The 24,757-nt window shown below is 54.4% G+C and overlaps 1 long non-coding RNA gene across 1 annotated transcript; it reads left to right on the plus strand.

Moving 5' to 3' along the window:
* The first annotated feature begins 15,846 nt into the window (after positions 1–15,846).
* On the plus strand, positions 15,847–20,863 carry LOC109285030 (uncharacterized). The gene is made up of 3 exons (XR_009454991.1): positions 15,847–16,146; positions 16,932–17,407; positions 18,962–20,863. It is a non-coding gene; the product is annotated as an uncharacterized LOC109285030 (long non-coding RNA).
* The last annotated feature ends 3,894 nt before the right edge of the window (positions 20,864–24,757 follow it).

Raw genomic sequence — 24,757 nt, forward strand, 5'->3', positions numbered from 1 at the left:
TACCTTTCCCCAGGTCGTGCAAGGATGGAGACCCCTGTTATTGCAGGGATGTAGGGGAGTGTGCATCACAGGGCAGGGTCTTGCCAGAGAGATGATGAGAATTTGGGGAAAAATGGGCCTGGGGAACATCTCATAAATATCTCTAGCACGACTGGCTGTGGCCCTGCATGCGGGGAGCTTGCTCTCCAGCCCCTCGGGCTCCAGCAGTGCCCCAGCAGAAAGCCCAGGAGTTTGGGCACCTGAATGAACGGAGCCACTGAAAACAAAAGGCTGCTCTCAGCACAGCAAAGGCTCATGATGACTACGAGAGCTCACGGAGGGAGAGACTTGCCCCGGGGTAGCTCGCTGGGGACATTTAAAGGCATGTCTGGACAGCGAGCTAGGAGAGATTTATCACGTGTGCGCAGAGTGGGTCTCGTCTCCCTCCATAAAGAGGATAGCGGGTGCCCAGTGCTGAAGCTGAACGGAGCTGCTCCTTTGTGCAGAGGCAAGGGTCTCTGCTTGGCTGGAGACGGCCCCGAGTGAACCCTAATCCCAACCCCAATGTCCCAAGGCTTTGCTGGGTTTCCAGCCCATCCCTCCAGCAGAGATTCAGCTTCAGTTGGGCACGCCGGTTGCCCTCGGGGGCAGATACGTAGGAGCCGTTCTCGGCGCCACGTCCACTCTGCTGCATCTCCATGGACTTTGTGAAGCCCCATAAACCCTGAAATGAGCCTGCAAAGAATTGCCCCCATAGGTTTGTGTTGGCTGGAAGGGCTGGAAGCAGAGGAACGATTAACGACTGAGGAAAAACAAAGCCAAAAGCAGCCAAAGCGACAACCCTGAAGTTTCTGGGTTGCTGTTTTTTCAAAGTGACATTTTGCCAGTAAATGTCTGGGGGGGAAAATACAAAACCCCGTGAACCACAAGAGCAAAAGGCACGATCAATGGGAAAGATTTGTTCCAGAGAGAAGAGATTTTTCTGCTGTTCCTGATCCGAACTCCGTGGCTGCGGCTGCTGGCTCCGGGCCGCCGCTCGGTGCTGTTACCGCTGGACGATGCAGTACGAGGGATGGGGAACACGTGGTGGATCCGAAAGTGTTTAATGGCCATCCCCTCCCTTGCTATTCTTGGAGCAGGCTGGGCATCGGGGCACACCTAGGCGCTTCGGCGCAGCAGCCTGGCATTGTCCGGGGCAGAGCTGTCTCCATGAGTGCTGGTGAGCATGGGATGTTATAGCTAAGCAGGGCGCTGGCAATGCTATAGCAAGCCTATCCTCACCAGTGCTGGCAGCTGCATGGAGCACCAGTTTAGTCCTCCCTTTCCCTCACCCCCATACTTGGGGCATTTAGTCCCTGATGGCCCCCTTACTCTGCACCCAGGGTTTATAACTGCTGCCCAGCCTGTGCCCAGCAGCTCACAGCGGTAGGGGAGCTGGCACCGCACGGACACAGGCTTTGGTTGGACACGTAACGTGTATAAGCGTCCCCTGAGATGCTCCCAGCCAGATCGGGGCCGCTGGCAGCGATGCAAAGAGGGGTCTGGTGAGCAGGTTAATTCCCATCAGCAAGGGCCTTCTTCCCCAGGTGGTTGGGAGTCTGCTTTGCATTGAAACCAAAGCCCAGTTTCAAGGGGAAGGTTTCAGGGTGTCACTTCTGGTGCAAGGGGGATCAGAATGGAGCTGCTCTGGGGGGGAAGGAGCTCCCTTCTTCCTCTTCAAATGCACATCTTTTTCAATTGCCCGTTTTCCACTATCATTTCAGAGTGCTTCCCTCCCCTCCGTGCGGCCAGGAGGCGTCTCTGTGCATCCCGGGACTGGCTCATGCCAGAAGCCTGGAGCAAAATGCCAGTTGTATGGAGAGAAGAGGAGATGTGGTGAAGGAAGAGACAGGGGCTGCAGTCTCATCCCTTCCAGTCGCTCCCGGGGAAAGGTGAAGAGCTGCGCTTTCAACCAGACGCTCAAGCCCCGGGGCACGGCCAGCTGCCTGAGGGTGTGCAGAGACAGCCTGTTGGCTTGTCTAGGGGAAGGTGTGAGCCAAGGATAGAAAAGCTGATGCTCTGAAAACCTGTATGAACCAAATGCCTAAGAGATGCGCTGTCCTACTTCAGCGCCGGCCAGAGGCTCAGCTTTGCGCACACGCAAGAGGCCAGCATGCAGGACCCTTCTGCAGGATCATTAGGGGAGGTGCTGCTAACTGTGCAGGTGCTTGAGCCACAGAAGGCAAATAAGTGCCTACCTAGAGATGCCCCCGCTGGGCCCTGGCAAAGACTTGGCCCTCGCAAGGAGTGATGAGAGGACACACAGCACTCAGCTCACTCCTCTCCCAAACCATCCTCCTCCCGCTCAGGGGAAACAGGTTCTGGTTGACAAGCTGTCTCTAGCACCTGCTGTGATTCATCAGAAGAAGAGAAGCAAAGGCTTTGTCATGAATCCTCCGGTCCTGGTCCTTGCACTGCCCGCGAGATGCAACTTCATCCTCCTCGGGCTTTTTCGTTGTTCGGAGATCTACGTGTAGTCTCTTGCTTTCTCTGCCGCGCTGAGTTTACCCCAATCACTGGAAATCAGGCTGTTGCTTGATTACAAGGAGTGCACTGGTGTCCAGGAGCGTGTATCCTCTCCGCCTGTTTGACACAGCCCTCCGTACATCAGTCTGGGCTCTTGCTCTGGGTGGCTGGTGTTACTTGCATTGGAGCAAAGCGGCGGGGTAATAAAGCAGCAGAGGAAAAATGGCTTTTTTTTGGCTTGTTGGCCATGCTGAGGTTGAGCAGGCAGTGTTGAATCCTTAGTGCAAACCCCCAAAGGCGACCAGTGCTGCCAGGAGAGAGCAGGAGAGGCTGTGAGCCACCGGTGCCAGCACGAGGCATCAACGTCCCATCCTGCGAGAGTGTAGGGGGTGCAGGGAGGTGCTGAGGCTGTGGTTGCTTTCCCGTTACACCTTCCTGACCTTGCATTGCTTTTGAGGCTGACTAAGCCCCTGCCTAACTCAGTCCTCGAGGTCTGATCGATGGTCCGTGGCTCTGCCTCAAACCCGCAGCATGGACATGGCCCTGCTCTCCCGTAGACACACCTGTTTTGCTGGCGGGAGCTCTGCAGGTGCTCTGAGATGGTCTAATTTACCACGATATAGCAAAATCTACCACGATAAAAAGACGTCAGCATGTATTTGCACATTCGACTCATCTAGCGGGATGGCGGATTTACGGCAAGTTTCCCAGCCTGTATCGAACGTTGCGCCAGCAGCAAAGGGTGCAACCGGGATGGTCACAATGTCTATGCAAGCCGTAGCTGTGCCTCCGGACGGCTGTGCGTCTCTCTGGATGTATGGAGAAGCGAGATGGATTCAGCCCCTTTAGTCTGTCACCGTAAGGAAAGTTTTCCAGACCTCAAATCGTCCTTACATCCCTTCCAATTTGTTCTTATCCTTATTAGCGTGAAGCTAAACACTGAACTCCTCTAGCACCATAGGCCCTACATAAAAATATCTGTTTCTTAATGCCTCATTGGCAGAGTGATTGATGGCTGCAGGGTGAATGAATACGTTTCAAAGCAACTGGCTGTTTCTGGCCCAGATCGCCTGGTTATAACAGTCACAAATGACGGGCAGGTGGCCAATCTGCTAACAAAACCCTCCATGCCCGGCCCAAACCAGGAAGAAGGCAAAGACGTCACACTTGCATGGCACGGCCCAAGCAAGCCTTGCCATCTTGTTAGCACATTGTGTAAGACACCACGCGGCACCGGGGCTGCACACACACGCAGTCGCAAACGGCCCAAGAAAATGGGAGCAATTTATGCTTTGAATCTTTCCTTGAAAAAAAAACAACCCGGTTCTCATGGCTTTGTCAGCCTTTGCAGCCACGGAGGCTTTTGAAGCCGATGGTGTCGGGAGCAAAACATCTGGAAAAATTAGGATTAATGAAAACATAATTCCCGAGACTAAAGCAACGATTAATCCTGTGTTACCATGTGTGTGTTCCAGTCTTTCCCCAGCTCGTAACGCTGAACTTATTAAACTGCCTAGAGCCGGGTTTTCCTCCTCCCCTCCGTGTCCCCCGTTTAATTCAGAGGAAAGAGACTGATGCCAGATGGGGAACGGTATCCAGCCGTCGGCGGGACGGCATGCGGATAAAAGCGCGTGCGTGGGTCCCAGGTGCCTGTGCAGCGTGATGGGGAAGGTGTGTCACCCTCCTTTATGTCTCACCTTTCAGTTCTGCCCTCCACGACATCCAGGCAACCCCGTTCGGACAGCGTGCTTCTTGCACGGGGGCTGAGATGCACCAGGAACCGCAGCCAGCCGGCACCTGCCGTTCGGGAGGTTGCTGGTCCTTGCAGGCTGCAGGATGGGGCACGGGGGATGCTTTGTGGAAGCACAGGGAAGACTGAGGGATACACAACCAGCTCCCCCAGTTCCTGCCTTGAAAACTTTCCTCTCGAATGAGCTCTGGGACCCCTGAGGTGCTCTCTGGGTGGGCATTAAAATTCACAGCAGCTGTGTGTCCTGGTGGTGTGGTCAGACTATCCCCTCCCTTCTCCCCATCGCTGTATCGGGGTGTGTCTGTGTGTGTTGTGGGGGTCGTACGCGGTAGCTGCTCTGCTGCAGAGGCAGCTGTTTCTGTGCTGATCTATGTGTAGTATTTAGCAAGCAGAGGGAAGTGAGGCAGCTGGGATCCCCATTGCATTGTGCATCTGAGATCCTGCACTGCTGTAGCTTGGCCTGGAGTTTGGCATTCAGGAGAACCTATAGTTTGCTATTCAGGAAATGCAAAGCAAGGTGCTGGACAGATGATACGTCCCCATCGGTGCCTAGCAAATGGATGAGGCTAACCCCTGGACTTGGGGATCTTTGCTTCAATCCGTGGACAGCGATCGCTGAAAGTTGCACCAGTTTAAGTCATAGCCCTTTCCTGTAGGCAGATAGTCCCTGCTCTCTGGCCACCCCGTGGTGAGATGCTGAAGTCTGTTCCCCATCCCAGGGTGACTTACAGGGGCATACAAAGCAGGTATAAATTATGTCGGGGTATGCGTTAGTCTGTCCACACCCTGGATTGTGCTAATGCCACACCATAAATCATCACAGACATAATCCTACTGGGTCCGGGGTTGCTAGAGGTGTTCCTGAACCTTAGCAGAACCTCCCGACTCCTCCAAGCAGCAATGAAACCTGAAACTAGTTGCCTTTTCCTCCGTTTGACTTTTGCATGCGGCGAGAACTTGTTCAAAGTCCTTTCTGGAGGAGAGACCCTCTAGCAATGGAGCACGTAGCGCCATGCGCCGCACAACCGGCCACTTATTGCTAGACCTTCTGGTGGCAGCCCCTGCCGAAGCACGGGCAGCTGAGGCTGCAAGGCCTCGTTACCTAAGCTAGCTAATTAAAGCTATCTTGGGTTTGCCTGACTGCAGTGAAGACAGAGCCTGCACGAAGCGCCAGCTCCTGGGGTGGTTTGAGGGCAGCGGGAGATGGAGACGGCCAAAATAGGCCTGCCGCTCACCGGGTCCCTCCCTCCTCTCGCGCCGTGCCTCTGCCTCTCGCTCTTTGCTCCGGAGTTTGTTTTTGACAGAGGAAGTGTGTAGCCTGATTATTGTTTTATTTTTTAATTTTTTGGTGAGTGTGTGTGTGAAAAGGATGCAACGCAGCTGGGAATGCCTTTTGGGGGGGATGTGGACATGCTTCCGCCACCCGAGACGCTAAATATATGTGCGCACGGGCACCAGGTGCGTGCGTCGGGGCTCCGCAAGGTGCCATTTTTCCCCCCCATGTAAATCGCCCCGTGCGTTATTGTGCCGCGAGTATTGTGTGATTTCTGAGGAGACGGAGGAAGGCCACATCCTGTCCCTCTTCCCATGCCCGGGACCAGGAAAAACCTGGGCTTTGGAAATACCAAAATAAACAACAAACTCTTCCCCCCATTTTCCAGCTCTCCCCAGGCCCCGGCAGGGCGAAACCACCTGTTGGGGGAAGCGATTTTTCATGTCGAGAGGAAACTGGCCGCTAATTAAATCTCAGGTCAAGACTATAAAGGGAGAGAGAGGCTTATTCACAACCCCCAAGGGTCTCTGGGCAGGTTGCAGGGGCGGCGGGGCGGCTGCACGCTGGGCTCCCCCCCAGGGGAGATTTGCATCTGGGGGGAGGAGGGGGTGGGTGTGCATCTGCTGCTGCTCTGCGTGTATTCATGTTTCTGTGCATCGAGGGGTTTTATTTTGGCCGCGCGTCCAGGTGGCATCAAGGGAAAGGGAACCCCGGCCGGACGCCCTGGCTCTGGTTTTCCTCCTGTTTGTTCAGTCCTGTTGTTGTTATTCTTCCTCAGTCCCGAGGTGGGTCTAGTAGAAGTTGACCCTGAAGGATGTGGCCAAAGATGGGCCCTAGGGTGGAAAACAGAGTCCTGGTGCTGGTGAGAAAATGCAGACGGAAGGAGGTCTCTCCAGTTGACTTAGCCTCAGCTGTGAGTTGAAATTGCAACCTGGAGCCTTTTAAAGACCTACCGGCTTATCCCATCCACATGGGCGGAGGTTATGGAGATGGGCATCTGTTCTGGCCCGCTGTTTGTCCCATGGCTGGTTCCAGGCCAACCTCTGCTTGCATGAAGGTCACCCACGTGCAGGAGGGCCTCCCTGACGTGCAGGGGCAAGTGGCCAGCAAGCCCGTTCCCCCGCTGCGTCTTCTCACCTCTTCCACTCGGGAGGGCGAGTCCCTTTGCAATGGCAAGAAGCAGCATCTCCCCGATCTGCACAGGCTTCTCCTCACCTGCCCTTTCCAGAGGTTGCAACCCAGCTCTTTCAGAGCAAAAGGTGCATTGAGGGTCTTCCGTCCTTCCCTGTCATTTGTGATGGCGTGCATGGGGAAACGCACGTGAGGATCGTGCAGGGCTATACCAGCCTTCCAAATAGCGGCTCTCAACCTTTTTTAGACCCCTCATGAGACTTGAGGCACCTCTTGGACGATGCCAGCTCTTAGTTTTCACTCTTTTTTTTTTGACCAGAGACATTTTTTTTTCCTGTTGCAAAGACCTCAGATAGACCCGAGCGCGTGTTTCATGTATGGGTTCCTGTCTGAAATCTCTGAGCGGGCCAGGCTGTGGCGTGATGGATGTTTTCCATCCTCTTGGTGGGTTTGCGATGAGGACACTTCACTCACTTTCTCCTCACGGCCTGAGCAAGTATGGCCTTGCTCAAGTACGGGCTTCCCTCTGGAAGCTAGGCTGGAAGGGGGTTTCTGGGAGCGTCCTGAAGGCAGGTGAGCTTTGGTCCATGTCCTGTGCTCCTCTCGCCCCGTGGGGAAGCACAGCTACAAACCACAGGCTCATAGACAATGAGGGTTGAAGGGAGCTCAGGAGGCCAAAGCAGGACTAGCCCCAACTGCATCAACCCAGCCACGGCTTTGTCTTAAACACCTCCAAAGATAGAGAGTCCGGTGCTTCACCACCCTTCTTATGAGAGCTTTTCCTAGTCTCCAGCCTCAACTTCCCTTGCTGCAACTTGAGCCCATTGCTCCTCCTGTCATCTGCCCCCACTGAGACCAGCCCAGCTCATTCCTTTTTACAAAGGGAGTTGAAAGCTGTTATCAAACCCCACCTCGGTCTTCTCTTCTGCAGACTCAATCAGCCCAGTTGCCCCGGCCTCTCCTTATAAGTGGCATGGGATACCCAGTCACCAATGCAAATCAGAGTCTCTGGGGCTGGAGCCCGTCCACCTCCCAGTCCTCTTCCTGCCCCAGGTGATGCCTGGATGGTAGCAGGGGTCCTGCTGAACACCGAGGCCGACTCCGAGCAGCGCCGTCCGCCACGCCGGGGCTGGGCTCTGGGGAGGAGGCCGCCCAGCCCGCCCCGGCCTCCCTCCAGCTGCGCGCTGTTTTTGAAGGAATTCTGGCCCTCTGCGGCACAGAGATAAGCTCAAGAATTTGCAGGTCGTTCCAAATATCCTGCCAGCTTCCGCCTGCTTCCTTGCTGCCGCTCCAGCTCATTTGTCTCATTTCCGCTGCATCACGCTGGGGGCAGCTTCCTGTTTTCTAGCCGGCCCCTGGAGTGGCCGCAGCAGGGGCTTGGAGGAGCCGTGCTTTGGGAAGGGGGGCAAGGACAATAGGGGGTCGGGGGATGCGCCCCTCCAGGGTAGGCAGGGGGGGAGGCAATGCTGAGCCTGACCAGCCTGACAGCAGGTCTCAGGCCACCCCGCTCGGTCACTCTTACTACCCCCTGGGAGGGCACGTCGCGGCCACACGCTTGTCGGGACGTGGACTGGCTCCGCCGAGTGTCCTTGCCCCTGTACTGCCAACAGCGATCCCCTGCCCCGCTCTCAAGTAAGGGTCTCGTGCTTTTGGGGTGGGAAGATCCGCTCCGGAGAGGCCGGGAACGCGGCGGCCCCAGGGTGCTCTTTGGTGACAAGTGAGTTATGGCTCTCTTGCTGACCTCGACCTGCCTCGGGGCAGTGGGATGGTGGTTCCCAGGCTGCAGCCGGTGGATGTCTCCGGGGGTATACCAACACCGCTGTCGTGTCCGGTGGGGTGAAGCACTGTGAGGGCCAAGCTGTGGAGGGGCAGGGGGTGGAAGCTGGGCCAGACGGGGGTCCGCGGGAGGGTCCTGAGCCTTCCCCATGAGAAAGCAAAGGCCAGGCCTGTCCCTGTACTGTCCGTCAGCATATGGAGAGCTCGTCCCTGCCTCCCCCGCATTCAGTGTCACCAGACAGGGAGGAAATCTGACTCGCCCCTGGACAGACAGACAGACATCCGGGCACGAGGGGCTGCTGGGAACGAGCAAGGAAAACTCATCTGGCGATCTGCCCCCCTTGCACCTGGCGGGGTGGGAGGAGCAGCCCCCGCGGGGGCCGGGGTGGCGGCATCGTGACTTATAATGTCCAGTGCTGCATGGTCTCCGAAGATCCCAGTGGGGCCGCGCAGCTGGCTGTGACAAAGGCAATGTATACGCCGGGCTCAGAGCTGGCCCTGACCTCAGACCAGGGCAGAGCTCGATTCTTGCCCGCGTCCCTGACGGCTCTCAGTACAAATAACACTGACGGGGCCTTTGAGACACGGTGGCTGGGTGCTGGAGGGACACGCCACAGCCTCTGCCCCGTGGGTAGGCAGAAAACATCAGCGCCCAGGCCTATTCAGCCAGTATTTTCTGGGAAAGCTGGAATGACTGAGCAGGGCACTGAAGTGGTGCAGCTAGAGCCAAAGCACAGGGGCACCTCTCCCTCCCGTTCACTAGAGAAACCTCCAATTCTAAGGTTCCCAAAGAGTATGCATGTGTGTGTGTGTGTGTGCGTGCAAAGAGTGAGCATGTGCGTGTGCATGCAAAGAATGCATATGTGTGTGTGTGGGGAGCCTGAGGCTGGCATATGACCTTCCACCCAAAGAGTATGCATGCATGCGTGTGCAAAGAGTGAACATGTGCGTATGCAAAGAGTGTGCATGTGTGCGTGCGGGGGGAGCCTGAGGCTGGCATATAACCTTCCACCCAAAGAGTATGCATGTGTGCGTGTGTGCAGAGTGTGCATGTGTGCGTGCGGGGGGAGCCCGAGGCTGGCATATAACCTTCCACCCGAAGAGCGTGCATGTGTGTGTGCAAAGAGCGTGCATATGTGTGTGCAAAGAATCTGCCTATATGTGTAGGGGGGAGCCTGAGGCTGGCATATGACCTTCCCCACGCGCTGCTATCTTGTTCTGAGCCAAGGTACCACGTTGCCTGTGCCAGACACCAACGCGCTGCACTCCCTACACCTTGGCCTGACCTCAGGTCTGTGACCGAGTGGGGAAAGGCTGATCCCACAGGCTATGATGAGCTGGGAAACCACGGCCCCAGGAAGCAGAGGTGCGTTGGCATGCCCCAGGAGATGCTTTTAGGAACACGGCTCTGCTGAGAGCCGAAGGGAGTTAGGGGCCGTGTCTGTGCTTTGAATTCCAGCTCAGCTGGCACGTCACCGGGAATATCTTTAGCTACAAAAACCCGAGACCGTGTACAAGCGCCCCGAGCTACGGCCGCTGTTCAGGTCGCTCACCTGAATTTGGAGCCAGGCGGGTTCCTGATGCGTTCGGGGCGGTGGGTGACGGCGCCCACCTCCGGGCCGCGGTTCCATGATGGAGTGTGAGTGTTTATTCCCGCCGATTCTCATCATTTTCAGCGTGGCTGGAGTTATTCAAAGCGGGGAGGAAGCGCCAGCAGCAACTGAAACAACAATGAAAAGGAAACGGAGTTTAAAAAATTCTCCGTTCATAAATCAAATGAACTGCAGGTGATCCCTGAGCAGCCGAGAGCCAAGGAAAAGGCAGCGCGCCGGGAAGCTGCATGCATTCAGGACCCTGCTGCTGGGTAACATAACAAGAGGTTCCTAAAGGTTGTCAATGAAACGCAGGGGAGTGCTGGAAAACAATGTGGTGAGATGGGGGAGGGAGAGAGAGGGACCTGGGACGCACAAAAGAAAGGGAATCCTTCAGGGTGTTTCTCTGGCCGTAGCCTGGGAGCCTGCTAAGTGAAGGACCCCCAAGTTCGGGTTGGGAACTGACTGCTCCCCTTGCTTCGGTGTGCTTAAATCCAGGGTTTCTTGCTCAGCCCTCTATAGCCAGGGGGTTACCTTGTTCCCTAGATTTTGCAGGAGGAAAAACCAATCAGTTTGGCTTTTCTTTTTAAATCTTTGCTAATGCCCAAACTCTAGTGGAGGATGCAGAGCTTGTCCAGGGTGGATCTCATGTCAGCCATGCATTCGGTATCGCTCTCGCGGTCCGTTCCCGGCCACAGGCAGTCCAGGAAGTCCACGCAGCTACGGGCCACGCTGCGGGAACAAAACTGGCTCCTCATTCAGGGACTTCGGCTTCACCCCGCAGGCCGTTGCGGTTTGCTCTTCGGCACAAATGAGTTGCGTGGCAGGGTTGTGATGGAGCGTTTTCATGCCGCACTGGGATGGGTTTGCAGGCAGGGGGACATGGACAGTGGGGTGGTGGGCAGCACCCCAAAGGCAACCCCGGGGCCCATGCACAGACGAGTAATGACCGAATGGCTCTGGGTCTCCCTCTCGTTTCTGCGGCAGGCGGGACGGTTGGATTTCCTGGCTTTTGTGGTCTGCGTCATGCCCTCAGCGCTGGCTTTTGGCCAAAGAATGGCTCATTCGGGAAAAGCATTGGCTGAGATTTGCAGCGCTGCTGCCGAGATGGTCCTGGCTGTGGTCAGCTCTGCTCAACCCTCAGTTTAGGCCATAAAGCAGCTACACTTGGAGACAGGAAAGGATGATGCCGAAGCTTGTGGCGCGTGTCGCACACACAGCCGGGTACAACGTATGCAGGTGGTGGACAAACTCTTCCAATGGACTCCAGTCCTGATACGTGGACCTCTTGTTAATGCAGCCCAAGGCAACCTCGCATAACTCTGGGATCGGTGCTGCTCTGTCAGTCAATCTCCATTGACTTCCCCTCCCTCTGACCCGCCACCGTGACCCTTGAATGGAGACTCTCCCCACGGCTGTTATTTTGAGCACCCATCACTAGCCGAGACCTGGCCAAGTTCAGCAACCCTACTCAGGTTGCGGAAATCTTGCCCTTTTTGGAGGCTCCAGCAGCATTGCTCTTGGTGCATTTGGTTTAGGATCGGGATTGTGAGTAGAGGTGTTTCATGGGCACGACCCCGGGTTCCCGACACACACCAGCACTGCCCTATTGCTCCTGGGTAACTAACTCCCGAGCCTCCCAACTGGGCTGAACGAGAGGATGTGCAAAAACCAGCATTCAGAGCGGACTGGCAGAACTGGGTGAAGCCCTCCAGAACTGAGCACCGATGCCTGGACTTCTTGGACAGGAAACCTTGGGTTAGAAAAGTCTTTGAGCTCTACTTCCTGGCTTCCTCCAGTGACCTGGCAACAGCCAGCCAGGAAGAGGACTCCAAATTCGTCACTAGTGCAGGTGTCCAACTTGGGGCACTTTGGGGCAGATTTCCAGAGAACCTGCAGCTCCCATGGGCTTGGGGCCGGGCTGCGGGCGCTTGGCACTTCCTGAAAATCAGAGCAAATGGGGCAAAATGAGCAACTGCTTTTGAAAACCTGAGTTTGCCTTTCCTCTGGTCCAGTAAATCTTGGCTCACTGGGGGACTCTGAGCTTAAATAACAATTTTACCATCTGTAAAAGAGCGCTCACTCACAGTATTATATAAACCAGGGGTAGGCAACCCCTGGCACGCATGGTACGTGAAGGCATTTTGCTGTCACGTGTACCTTGGCAGGTGGCGGGGAAGGGGTCGGGGCCCCCCTTTCCACCCCAGCGCACCAACATCTTCCAAACTGAGGTTGCTGGGGGGGGGGTTGGCACTCTGCCCAAAAACATTGCTGACCCCCGATATAAACATTAAGACTATTCTGAATGTGGGCAAATCTTTGCTTTGGACATTGAAGTTTTACAAGACCTGAGCTTTCTGGGAGATTTCTGGTTCTTCCTGGCCGTTCCAGTCAGGTCCAGCGTTTCCATGCTAGGCTTTGGTGCATTTGCTTCTAGGGAACAGAGAGATGCTTGGAGATGGCGTTCCAGAAGTAGTGAGTTTGGAGCTCACAAATGCTCCTTGCTTTGAGATGGGTGCAATGTGCATATGATGCATCCAATGTGCATCCAAAAAGGATGGAGCTGGACCTTTCTCAGTGGGGGCAGATGACAGGACAAGGAGCAATGGGCTCAAGTTGCAGCAAGGGGAGTTGAGGTTGGATATTAGGAAAAACTTTCTCACTAGGAGGGTGGTGAAGCACTGGAACAGGCAGAGAGGTGGTGGCATCTCCATCCTTGGAGGTTTTTAAGACCTGGCTTGACAAAGCCTTGGCTGGGATGATGTAGTTGGGGCTGGTCCTGCTTTGGACAGGATGTGACCTCCTGCGGCCCCTTCAACCTTCGTTGTCAGTGATTCTACGGCAGAACCAGACCCAGACCTTCCCAAAGGCAACCTGGCGGCGTTGGCGAGATCACCAATTCTAAGGTCCCCGGCGAGCGCGCATGTGCACGTGTCCTTCGCGAGAAGCCAGAGCAAGGATTTTGGCTGCGTCTCATTCCTAGTTGTTTTTGGGATGCTCGCTTCAAGTTCAGGGTGATGGTTTGGATTCGTCCCCGTTTTATATGATCTTGTTTGCTGGCTTCCAGAAGAGTGTCTAGTAAAAGTAATTCTTATTAGTAACTTGCCGGATCTCTGTTGAGCACAGGCGGTTTGAGTTTGCAGGAAGTATTTACTGACTCTTTACGCATCGCCTGAGTTTTGCCTTGAATGATAGATACGTATGGGATGCCCGCGGGGAAATGGAGGTGGTTTAGGGTATCTGGATCAGAGGTTTGAGACTGCTCTTTGCATTTAAGCTTCTGAAAAATTCATCCCCCACCTCTCTGTGTTCCAGACTATTTCATTCATTGGCTTAAACCTTTTCCAACCTGGAGATATCTTGCGGCAGCGCAGGGTTCCCTTGCGTTCACCAGCTGCTCAAATTTCTACCCAAATTTGTTACTTAATGGATTGAATGTGAATATCTGAAAATCAAGCTATGGTGGTTAGCTGCGATTGGGCAGATTAATCAAACGGCACGGTTTCCATTCCCTGATTGGATGAGCCTGTAAACATCTCTCGTGGAAACTCTCTTTGCACAGATAGGGTATGTCATTTTGGAATTAGGTTTCTACGAATCTTCCCGCTAGTACATTTTGGCCATGCAAATTCACAGGGATCAGGAGGGCAGAAGGATGTTCATTTTTAAAATTGGAGCAGAAGTTGATGGAGGACTGGGCAGTTTTCGGAGAAACCAGACATTTCTGTCTCTCTTGCTGCCTGTCCGTCCTTTGCTCTTCGTCTGTCTGCAGCAGTACAAGCGCTACGGATTGCCATAAGCAAGCCCTGTGTTTTTAGGCAGTTTTACAGTACAGGAAAATGTACTCGCTGAATTACAGCTTTTTAATCAAATACATGTAGCCATGTCACTTAAAGTGCTTGAGAAAAGCACAAAAAAAGAAAAAAAATACAATTGGAAGAGCACAATATTGAAACCAGCTGCTTTTTTTTTACCCTCACCACAGTTAATAGTTTTTGAATGTTCTGAATGGAAGAGAAAACAGAGCCAAACTCCACTCTCGTGTCCATCTTTCTGATCAAGCTTTGCATTAAATGTTGGGGAGTCCAGCAAAGCAATGAGGTGTGCATAATTCTCCATCTTCATTTCCTTTCCTTGCTGTCCGTCTTCTGGCCGAGGACGTACAAGAACCCCGGTTCTGATTGCAGCCGAAAGACCAGAGACGGTCTCAGCCCGGCACACCCTGCATCCGATAACGGGCAGATTTCTGGCGCAAAGCATTCAGCCGCGGGGTTTTGCCCCGTTTCAGTGGCTGTGGCTCTGGGGGCCTTGCCATTTCTTTCCGTGTGCATGAAGGGAGGCAGGTTGAAAACGATGCGTCTGAAAGTCGAGGAAGGCTGACGCTGGCTCAAGGATTCGGCGGCTGCACTGATGCCTAATGCACATTGCTCCGGACCTGCAGGGCTCCCAGTCGTTCCCCTCCTGCGCTCGCACGCAGTGCTGCCAATGCACCTCGACGGTCCTGCTACCGAAACGCCGGGTTTCTGTCAACACACCCATGCCCGATCCATTCTCCCCTGGGTCTCCCAGCGCTGAACCCCTCTTGCCCATCTGCTCTACCCACGGGGCATCCCATGCCCCCTCCAGCACCTCTTGCTTTGCTCGCCGCAGGCTGCCCCTCTGCAAAGCCTGCCAGTCCCCTCAAGCTGTGTGGTTGTTCTGCAACATGGACCCACATTCATTACGAGCAAGGCAGAGACCACCAAATATGTCAAAACACACTTAAAATTTATTGTTTCATACCATATGCTTGAGTATCTTGAATGCCGGCCAGTACTTCTCCCTCCACGATGGGGCTGGTCTCCTGTCGCCGACATTTCACATATATGCACAGCCCTTTTTTTTAATTTTTTTTTTATGAAAAATACAAACAATTGATGGAAAATGTACATTCGTTCCATATGGGATGGTCGGAGCGTGGAGAGGAGCCAGGAGAGTCATTTTTAGGCAGGCTCCTCTACTGATGGCTGGACTGGTTCCCAGAATGGCCCCCGTGCAGCCTGGCCTGACTTTCCTGATGGGCCTCAGACAGTCTGTGACGTTTCTGCTCCGGCAGGAGAGGGATGTGATTAAATTCCCTGCCAGGATTTACCCCCGCGAGGCAAACGAGCACAAAAGGAAGGAAAGGTTTCAATGTAAACCTTCGAGTCATCCCGACGGGGGTGAACTCCGACTCCTAGCGTATAGGGCTGGCTTCAGCTGGAGATCTCCGTGCCACTGAGAATCAGGCCCAGAAGGGTTGTAGGGGGATGTCGTGTCGGAAAGGTAGCACAAAGTGTGGGCAGGGGTTGGCCACGGGGCTACGTGGTTCGGTACGGAGCCAGGGCAGGTCGGGGAGTTGATAAAGACGGCCCCAAGCTCATAGGCAACAGTCGGACTTTGAGAAACCTTGGCAGCTGCCCTTATTGACCCAAGGGTTTGGCTTGGGCCTGTCTCTTTGAACTGAGCCTGGGGTCACCGCACACATGGCCTTTGGGTCTGTGGGGGGCTGGAGGTGGGGGAAAGCTTGTCCACCTCTATCACCTTGAGCCCTGGTATTGCTAGCCATGGAGCGGCTGAGTCCTTCCAGGACACGTGGAAGGGCTCTTGGCTGGCTTATTTCTCTGCCAAGCCTCTCCTGGTTGCAATCGAGCGGGTCAAACTCCCCCTTGGCAATACAGCTCTGCTGTGGATGATGCTTGCAGAGAGTTTGACCCCTCGTGCTGGGTTTTTCCTAGGTGCAGAGCCCCACCGCTCCTGCCGAAATAAAAGGAGAGCTACGAATGCTCGGCAGCTCTGAGAGTTGGCCCCTACTTCTGTTATTTCAGCAAGAGCAGCCTTGTAGCAGGGAGGTCTCTGCTCATTTTCAATGCGTGTTTTATGGCTTTATTTATTCTTTTTTTTTTTGTTACTAGCTCTCCAGGTAATAAGCCCCTATCTGGCTGGGGAGAGAGCGTAATGGGGGCTCTGGCTGGAGAGGCAGAGAGCGGCTGAGCTGGACCCTCCTCCGACGGCAAGGGAAGCGTTCACTGCCCTGGTTGAAAAGCCCATTGGGAGGCGGTCAGTGCTTTTGGGAGGCGACTGGCCCATCCACTGCAGCCCTGGACATGCGCCATCACAAGGTAACGGCAGTGTGGAGGGTGGGAGGGATAACGAAGCACTTCTAATTAAGCCTTGACTCATGCACAGATAATGGAGCTTCGCCAGGACTGGGCTGATTGCAAAAAGCAAATCCGGACAGCAATGAACAGCGGCCAAAAGGGCTGCCCTCCTTGGCCAGCCTCAAGCGGGGTCTGCTGCGTTCCCCTTCCAACGCCAACCCGCTGCAGACCACCCTCCTGCCCGCCGCCACCTCGCCTCGTTCCCGGCCCCCGGCACTGCACGTGGAACAACAAAACTGGGCATCGTCTCACAAACAGATCCAATTCAAACTAAAAGGGGGAGTTTAAGCAGACAGAAAGCAGCAGGATTTGGCCGGGATGTCAGAGCAGGAAGAGCCAGGGAACGGGTGGGACGTGTCTACCCCACAGTAGCAGCATGCTGCAGGCATGATGTTCCTGTGCATGCAGAGGCATGATGGAAATATGCTGGGGAAGCCATTCAGAGGTGTCCCAGGTACTGGGAGTGCTTGAGGACAGCTGCTGGGGCTGACCGTAGAGAGGCCCAACCAGCCTACGTGTGGGCTTGGAGGGGTTTAGTGGGGCTGGATGTCAGGGAATTGCTTGGGGACGTCCCGACTGGGGCACACGGTTGCTGCAAGGTAGTAGCCAGGATCCCAGTTTTCTCTCCCATCCTCACATGGGCACCTCTGGCAGCCTTCGCCTCCCCTCCTGCTAGGCCAAGGAGGGAAAAGACTTTCCTCGCCTCTGAGCAATGTTGAGCTTTTGACCTCTTTCCTGTCCTGCAGTGGGAAGAAAAAGCGGAAATCTTTTGCGAACCAGATTTCATCTCGAGTCGACCCGCACGCCTCCTTTTGATCCGTTTGAAACCATGCTCTCATTGCCAGCTCTTTGCACTTGTTGCATCTCTTCGAGCCTGCCTTTTGTTGCGTTTCTGAATGGTTTGTTTGGAACCAAAGACCTGAAACTTGCTTCTAATGAACTTTTTGCGCCTGCGCATTCATTTCCCCACAAGCCGTTTGGGTTTGAATGGATCGGCGGGTTTCAGCTCAAAAAGCATCCCATCCTGACCGCGTGGGTGGAAAGGCAGGGAGCGGAGCACCTCCTGGGGACCAGCCAGCACCGTTCCCGCAGTGCACCGAGTTTTCCTGGGAGTCTCCCATTGATTTGGAGATGCCTACACTTGCTTTCAAAATCACGGGGCCCTTTTTTGGAGAGCTCAGTTGCGGGGTCGGACAGAAGGTGGAAGAAGAGATTGTACAAGGTATGTGGGCAGTTTTGAACGTCAGATCTACATGGTCAGATCTGAACATCCCTTCGGACATCTCTTTGCACGTCTGTGGGACTTGCGTCCATAATTCCCCTCCTCATGTCCCAGTTCTGATAACTTAACTGTTGCTTTAACAGGCCCCCACTTTTCCCCTCCTTCCACAGCGCTCCCTGAGTCACGATGACTCAAGCTGGCATGGGCGTCCCATGAAACCACCGTGCTCCAGCGCCGTTGCTCGGTGCTGAGCGCTCCTCAATAAGCCCTTCTCTGCCCACGGAGGATGAGCACGAGGGAAGGGGCAAGGAGACGGCAGAGTCCCAACCAAAAGGCCCCATTTTCCAAAGCTTTTTCCTTTGGTTTTTCACCCTTGAGCAACTTCCAATCCAAATCTGCATATTCCCCTGGAAGGTCCGCCTGGCACATGCTGTTTTAATATTTGGCTGATGTCATCGTGCGCTCTATAATGCCATAAAAAAAACAGATCGTCTATAAACCTGACCAATCAACCTCCAGCAGAACACACACACACACGCGCACACACACACACACCCAGGCCCTCCCCTCGCTGCACGTCCGTATTGACACAGAAGCGGCAGCGGCTGCTCCCAGAAGAGCCGACTCGCACAACGGGCAAGACGGCGTGTGTGCAGATGCGAGCTGAAAACACGCTACATGCCCGTGTCGTGCCCCTTCTCCATCCATGTAGAGTCAGGCTTTCTCCTTCACTCACCCACCCGTTACACTGGGACACACACACCCCCCCCGACAGCCATGCTCACAAGCATATGTGCACATACACACACAGGGGACATGTAGCTGTGTGCGCCACCAGCTCCAATCCTGCAGAGAAAGTGTGGCGAAGCAGAGGCAAATAGGGGCATGAGTGACCGTGACAATGAGGAGCAAAAGGGGTCATGCAGCCCCTTTTTTCTCTCCAGTTTCTTGCCTCTTCCTTCCAACTCCTTAGGGAGGAGTTTAAATGAAGTTTTTTTGGTTTTTTTGGTGGGGCCAAGCAGGGGGCTCTGCTAATGAGGGGATCTTGGGAGGGCCGCGCTGTAGCGCCAAACTCTGCAGATGCACCCGCCAGTCCTGGAACCAGCAGCTAGCCCGGGGGCGAGCGTAACCTCAGCGAAGCTCCCCTGCCGTTTTGCGGCATGGATTGCGTGCCCCCGCCCGCGGCGGCTCTGAACCTGTTCCCATGGGCGTGGGGTGGGGAGCAAGGCCTGGCTCGCAGAGGCCTGGCAAGCCTCTCCCCCTGCACACCCCCGCCCCCCTGCACACGCGGGGGACGCACAGACCCACACGGCACAGCCGTGCAGCGGAGAGCAGGAAGTCGGTAATCAGTCCCAGAGTGGTGGAAGACACGAATCTTTCTCACGGATGCTATGGTGCATCTCCGCTTCGGCTACAGCATGCAAAACCTTCCTCCGTGCTTCTCCAGGTCTCCGTCCCCGGGGGCTTGTCCCACATTCCCATCCTTCTCTTTCCCCACTCTGGCCAAATCTCACCCCAGCAGGAGTCTCAGCTAACCATATCTGTTTTTTCCAGCTACCCAACAGGGTTTCCAATGCCCTTGTCCAAGTGCTGCTGCCAAGCCCTGAGCACGGGTGGAGAGTCACAGGAAAGGCTTCAGGCACAGACAACATACAGAGACGTCGGCAGGTACTCCCGTGCATCCCGGGTACACCTGTGGCTCGTGCGAACAGTGTATCCGAACACCTCCAGCTCTTTGCAATACTTTTCTCTTTCTCCCTATTTGGCTGGGGAAGGCGGTTGGAAAAGCAAGAGAAAGGCCCGTGTCTTCTCCACCAGCGATCCCCCAAGCCTTGCCCTTTCGCTGCCTGTTGTCAAGCATTGCCTGCAAGGAAAAATGCTGTGTGAGTTTATATTGGTGAGATGTCTACGCTGCCCTTCCCCAACAAGGCTCAAAGCGGCTTAAAGTGCAAGACAAAACACCATCGAAACAGAATCAAATATTGGAATAAGAAGGTGCCGCCAAAAACTGCGCCCCCTCACCTTCCAAAGCAGGCCAGCCCGTGCCACCCTCTCCGTCTCCCTTGGCCAGCGCGGTCTCTCCCCACCCCACATTCACTTGCTTCATCAGCGCAGGGCTGGCGCAGAGACTGAGCTCCCGAGTTCGTGCTCTGGGAAGCGATCCGGGACGTTGCCAGGCCTGCGGCGTGGAAGTTGTCGGAGGGAGCTTGTTTCTCCGAGGCAGCCTTGCAATCTGCATGGGGACAGCACAGCCATGATGTAGGTGACTGGACCAAGGGCAACCTAGGCAGTCTGTGGCAGAGAAAGGAGCCGAACCCGCAGGCCCTGAGTCCAGATTAGCACCCTCATGACATGAAGCTGTTCCTGTCCCCTGTAACAATGGGGACTGCTGCTGTTGTAGACAGAAAGCCAGGTCCTAACATGGGCCCAGCCCCATGCTAGACCTTAAAGATGAAGCCCAGGGTCTTGAGTTGTGTTTGGGGATGATAGGGGAGACCATGCAAAGGATGTGTGCCTGGAAGCTGGCCGGTCACGGGTCTCCGCAGCACATGGGTCCCAGCTCATGAGTGGTGGTAGTGACCAACAGCTCCGTCCTTTGATCTGTGCTGGGGGTGTTTGTGGTTTTGGATAGACACCAGCCCTACAAAACTCCCCGGGATTATCTCCAGCTTGCAGAAAAATGCATGCAGGTTCCTTACCGAGACCGTGCCCTGCTATGCTTCCCCATGGACATGAGAGCAAAGCCCACCGGCTCCCTGCCAGAGCCTGCAAGCAGGTGGGGGCAGCCCGCCGCACCCTCATTCGGGCTCCGCTTGGCTCTGGGCCCCTGCTCCCACCCCAAGACAGCTGCATTCCCCATGATGCTGGAGGGGGTGGCACGTTCTCCCTCATCTGGGTATCTCCGCGGGCGTGACATACCAGCTGGTGCACACGGGTCGCTGCGCGTGCCACGAGCCTGTACAGAAACCAGCCCAAGCATTCAACGAGCTTAGAAGCCGGAGCAATGGAGGGGGAAGAGAGAGAGAGCTCATGAATCTGCTCCAAACTGTAATTACGGGACTCAGAACAGATACCACCTGCCCATTAAACCAAATAAGTTTCCTTCCCAGCCCCCCGCTTCCCCCCGACCCCCTGCAACCGTCCCTCGAAAAGTCGACAGGATGGATCTGTCACTTTTTAAATATACCTGTCAAATACCTTCTCCATATTTCTCCAGTAACGATCTGTTAAGAGTCCCTTGCTCCGCCTCTCGCAGTATTAAACCGTCAGGCACTGAGCTTTGGAGAGATTAAGTCATAAAAATCGGAAGGGGCTGCGCGGTAACAGCCCCAGCCTGAGCCGTAACAGCAGTGAAATCATCCCCAAACTATTTCAGCAAAGTCCATTTCCATTTCCATTTAACACCTGACCACCACTCAAGAGTTACTCAACGAAATAAAAAGCTCGTGTATTGTTTCCTGGATTCCAGCACTGCCAGAAAAGGGACAGGGGAGGGGGGAAGGGAATGCATTTTTCTTCTTTTAAGGAGAAGAACATCCTCCCATGAGTTTCTGGCGTTGCCGTCTCCCACTGGTTCCAACTGGGGCTGGAAGCAATGAGGGACTGACAGGGACCCGCACCGGATCCCCCAAACCGTGGGTGCTCGCAGGTGTGTCCCCAGGGCAGAGCATTGCTGCTCCTACCCCAGTCTGGGGCTGGGTCTACACCCACCTGCCCCGCTGCCAGAGGTCCTGGGAGCACACACCACCATGCTAGGAGCAGGAAAGGCACCGGGGGCTGCATGCACCGTGCCCGCTTTGCAGGGGAAACTAAGCCCTTTGTGACCCTGCCTAGACTAGGTTCGCAGTCCAGTTAGCAAAGGCATTAAGCGACACGTTAATTGTCCTGGTTTTAAACAAGACTTGGAACGAACAGTAGACAGCAAGGGTTAAGGGGTTAAAGTCCCAGCCAGAGTAACCCCAATGAAGTCCTATCTGCCAAGAAACCAGGACCAGCTGTGTTTGCAGTGCTAGTTAGGCTGGAGCTCGACCAGCTAACCTGCTTGCTAGCTGCGCCTCCTCATCCTGGGCTAGGCAGGGCCTGTGCCAGAGACAGCGGGAAACTCTTTCTGTACCTGACACGGCTGCATTGTGTCTGTCTTGGCTGTACGTTTCCTGGATGCAGAAATTCATCTGTGATCCAATGTGCCGACGTGCCAGCACTGGAGGGATTGCAACCCTGTGCAGGGAAGGAGAGCCCCGAGCAGCAGGAGGGCCGTGTAGAAATCCCTGTACCCCAAGAAGAAATAAAAAACACCGGTACCAAGAGGGAAAGGGGGAGGAAGGCATCGTTAACAAGCTAAAGGCGACCAAAGGAAGAGGTTCCTCTGCAGCATGGCCCTTGTCTGTCTTCCAAGCAAGCTGCTGGGCATGAATCTCCAATGCTTTTGACATGGGCAGACTGTGCAGGGCAATCGCCAGCAAAATGCTGCATCCCACATTAGGAGGTGGGAACAGTAGGGATTTCCTAGCTTGCAACAGGCAGGAGGCCCGGAGCAGAACTGGAAGTGGTCGCTCAGCTCTGTCTGCCCAAGGGGATAATGCTCCCGAGGCTTGGGGCACAGGGATGTGGAAGGAAGGGCTGAATGTGTGGAGATGCCAGGTTTCTCACGTGGGTCCAGCTTTAGTTGTAAGCTCCTTGCTGCCCTTGAGTGGCCACGGTGGGATGAGCAGTCTGCAGGCTCTCAGCCCCTCCAAGAAGGGATCTGCAGGTGGAAAAGGCAGGGCTGGCTGGAGCGAGGGGTCAGACCTACTTCATCTCACCCACAGCCCCATGTGGACCTTCTTCTCCACAGCCCCACGTGGACCTGTGTTCAGTGGCTGCTCTCGTCTGGTGGTGATTATTCACTCAGGGTCAAATCCTGCTACCAGCATAGTGACCATCCTGCAGACTCCCAGGGGAGCAGGGTTTCACCCCCTGGGAACTGAGACAAGGGAACACAGCAACCCATTTCTTTGTCCCCATAGGCAATGAGGGCTGGAAGGGAGCTCAGGAGGTCACATCTAGTCCAACCCCCTGCTCCAAGCAGGACCCACATATACGGGGACGCTTCCCCATACACCCTTGTGTTTCCACAACTGGTGTGACCAAGCCTCGAGGCTCCTGAATGGCAGGAACAGTTGCAACAATAAAAATCGGGGCATCTTCCGCTGTATCCTCAAGGGACTCAGCTGCCGGTTGAAGCCCAGCCGCTCCATCCATCCCTCAGTGGTTTCAAGCAGCCTCTCAATAGCAGGTTGTTGACTGGAATGAAAGCCCTTTCAAGTGGGAACTCAAGTTTCCAGCTCCAAAGACATGGTTATAGCAGAACATCCTGTTCTCGAGGAAAGCGGGAAGTGCCCTACCCCTCCATCCTGCCATGGTGTCCTGCAGAGGTTAAGCAAACCAGAAAGGGGAACTGTGTGTATGGGCTTCATCAGGAGAGCCAGGGTTTCATGCTAAGGGATGAGAAAGCTTGGGAACTTTTCCTTCTTTTCCTGACTCCCCCACCTCTGCAGGTGACCACGCTGCGACCCGATACCAAAGCTTTGCCTGTGCTATTTTTTAGGGGGGTTTTGTCAGGTTGTCGGAGCACTTAATGCCTTTGCTAACTGGACTTCTCACCCAGGTGGGACAAAGCTCCATCGCTTTGTTGTCTTGCTTGTTAGACCGGTGAAGAATATAGACTTCTTATGGAGATTTGTTCAGGCTGGAGGTTGACCAGCTGATATCCACCCCAGCCTTTTCAAAGGGTCTGGAGTCTCCGTTGTTTGTTGGAAGAAAATGATTGATACCCAGCCAGATTTCCTTCAAAGGCTAGCAGGGCCTCGCAGGAGCGCTAATTGTGGGCCGGTTGGGATTAGGGGAGAACCCAAGAGTCCTCGGGGCTCATCTCCCCGAAGAGCCATCCAGACCACACTGGTTTCTGATTTCATATTGGCTTTAACTGAACTAAACCACTGAGCTCAAGTCTAAAAGAAACTAAACCATGAACAGATCTGAAAAGAAGGTGGATTAAAATGGAATAAGCACATTGATGCAATTATCAGACTGATTAAGCAAAGTGGGGCAGGGCTGTAGTCTTGACTGTCTGCCTCGGCAGCGCTTCCTTATCCACCCATGCTAATGCCAAAGCCCACACAGGTCCGTGGTAGATGAGCTGCTAGCATAAAGGGGTGTCACAGGCCATTCGTTAACACTGCCGTCCCCCATCTCCAGGTGCTCTGAGTTATTCCTGCAACAGCTGTGGAGGACAGCGCTCATCCTGCTAATTGTTTCATTTTAGTGACCCACCAGGTTCAGAAGATAAAGGGAAAAGAGAGCTGGATGCCATGCAAGCCACCATCACTATAATCTTTCCATGCTCCGTCTGTCCCCGGTGCTGGTAAGTCCTCATCAAGTAACCTCACAATTCCTTATAAGCTCTGTGCAATGATTTGGGAAGGCTATAGCCTTAACCTTAGTGACCAGCCGTTGTGTAGCCAGGCATAATCATCCTCAGCACCCATTGAGATACTTCTACTCCAGACAGGGAGCTGACCCAGACAGATCAATTGACTCCCAGGTTAAAGTAAAAGTTGGGCGTACACCTCGAATGTCAAGTCAGAAAATCGTAAGAATTATTATTGGTGGCTAAGCCATGGCCAATTGCTCCCCGCCCTTCTCCCCAGCCCCACAGGGGTCTGTGTGAAGTATTCCAATAAAATGCACGAGGACACAACTTGTTTTATTTAAAATCCAAATGCCAAGTTTAGGCGAAAATAACATGGTTTCGAAGGATGAAGCTTTTAACTCGTGAAGCACATAGTGTGAGATCGGTTAGACACCAAGGTGGTCTAATTTAGGGCTGGTTGTAGCTATTTGAGGAACTACTGTATAGATGCAAGCCTCAGACCCTGTGGGTTCCACCCACACACGCACACATGCGGCCTGCACACTCGACCGACTGCCGAGTTTAAAAAATAAAGGCAGGAAAGTGGAGGTACAGGCGTCCTTCTACTGGAAAGAGATTTAAAAAGAAAGCAAAAGCAAAAAGGGGCTTTATTTCTGTGGGGTGTTCATTGTGATGATCAGGGTTTTGCTTAGCATTGTAACAGTGAGCTAATGTGTTTATTGGCTCAAAAGGTTTGAGATCAGTGGATTTGGGGGCTGCCTAGGGCTTCATGGCTTGTAGACACTGGGTCTTAGATGTTGCATGTTACTGCAGTGGACTCTTGTGCCTCAGTGGTCCACTGGAGGAATGGGTACAGGCATCTTGGCCAGGACTAGCCTACAAGTCAGCAGTTATTGCAGCAGTGAGACAGGGAACTAAGCAAGCAAGGCTTTTCCTTT

Source organism: Alligator mississippiensis, chromosome 9, assembly GCF_030867095.1.
Source record: "Alligator mississippiensis isolate rAllMis1 chromosome 9, rAllMis1, whole genome shotgun sequence".
Classification (NCBI taxonomy): domain Eukaryota; kingdom Metazoa; phylum Chordata; order Crocodylia; family Alligatoridae; genus Alligator; species Alligator mississippiensis.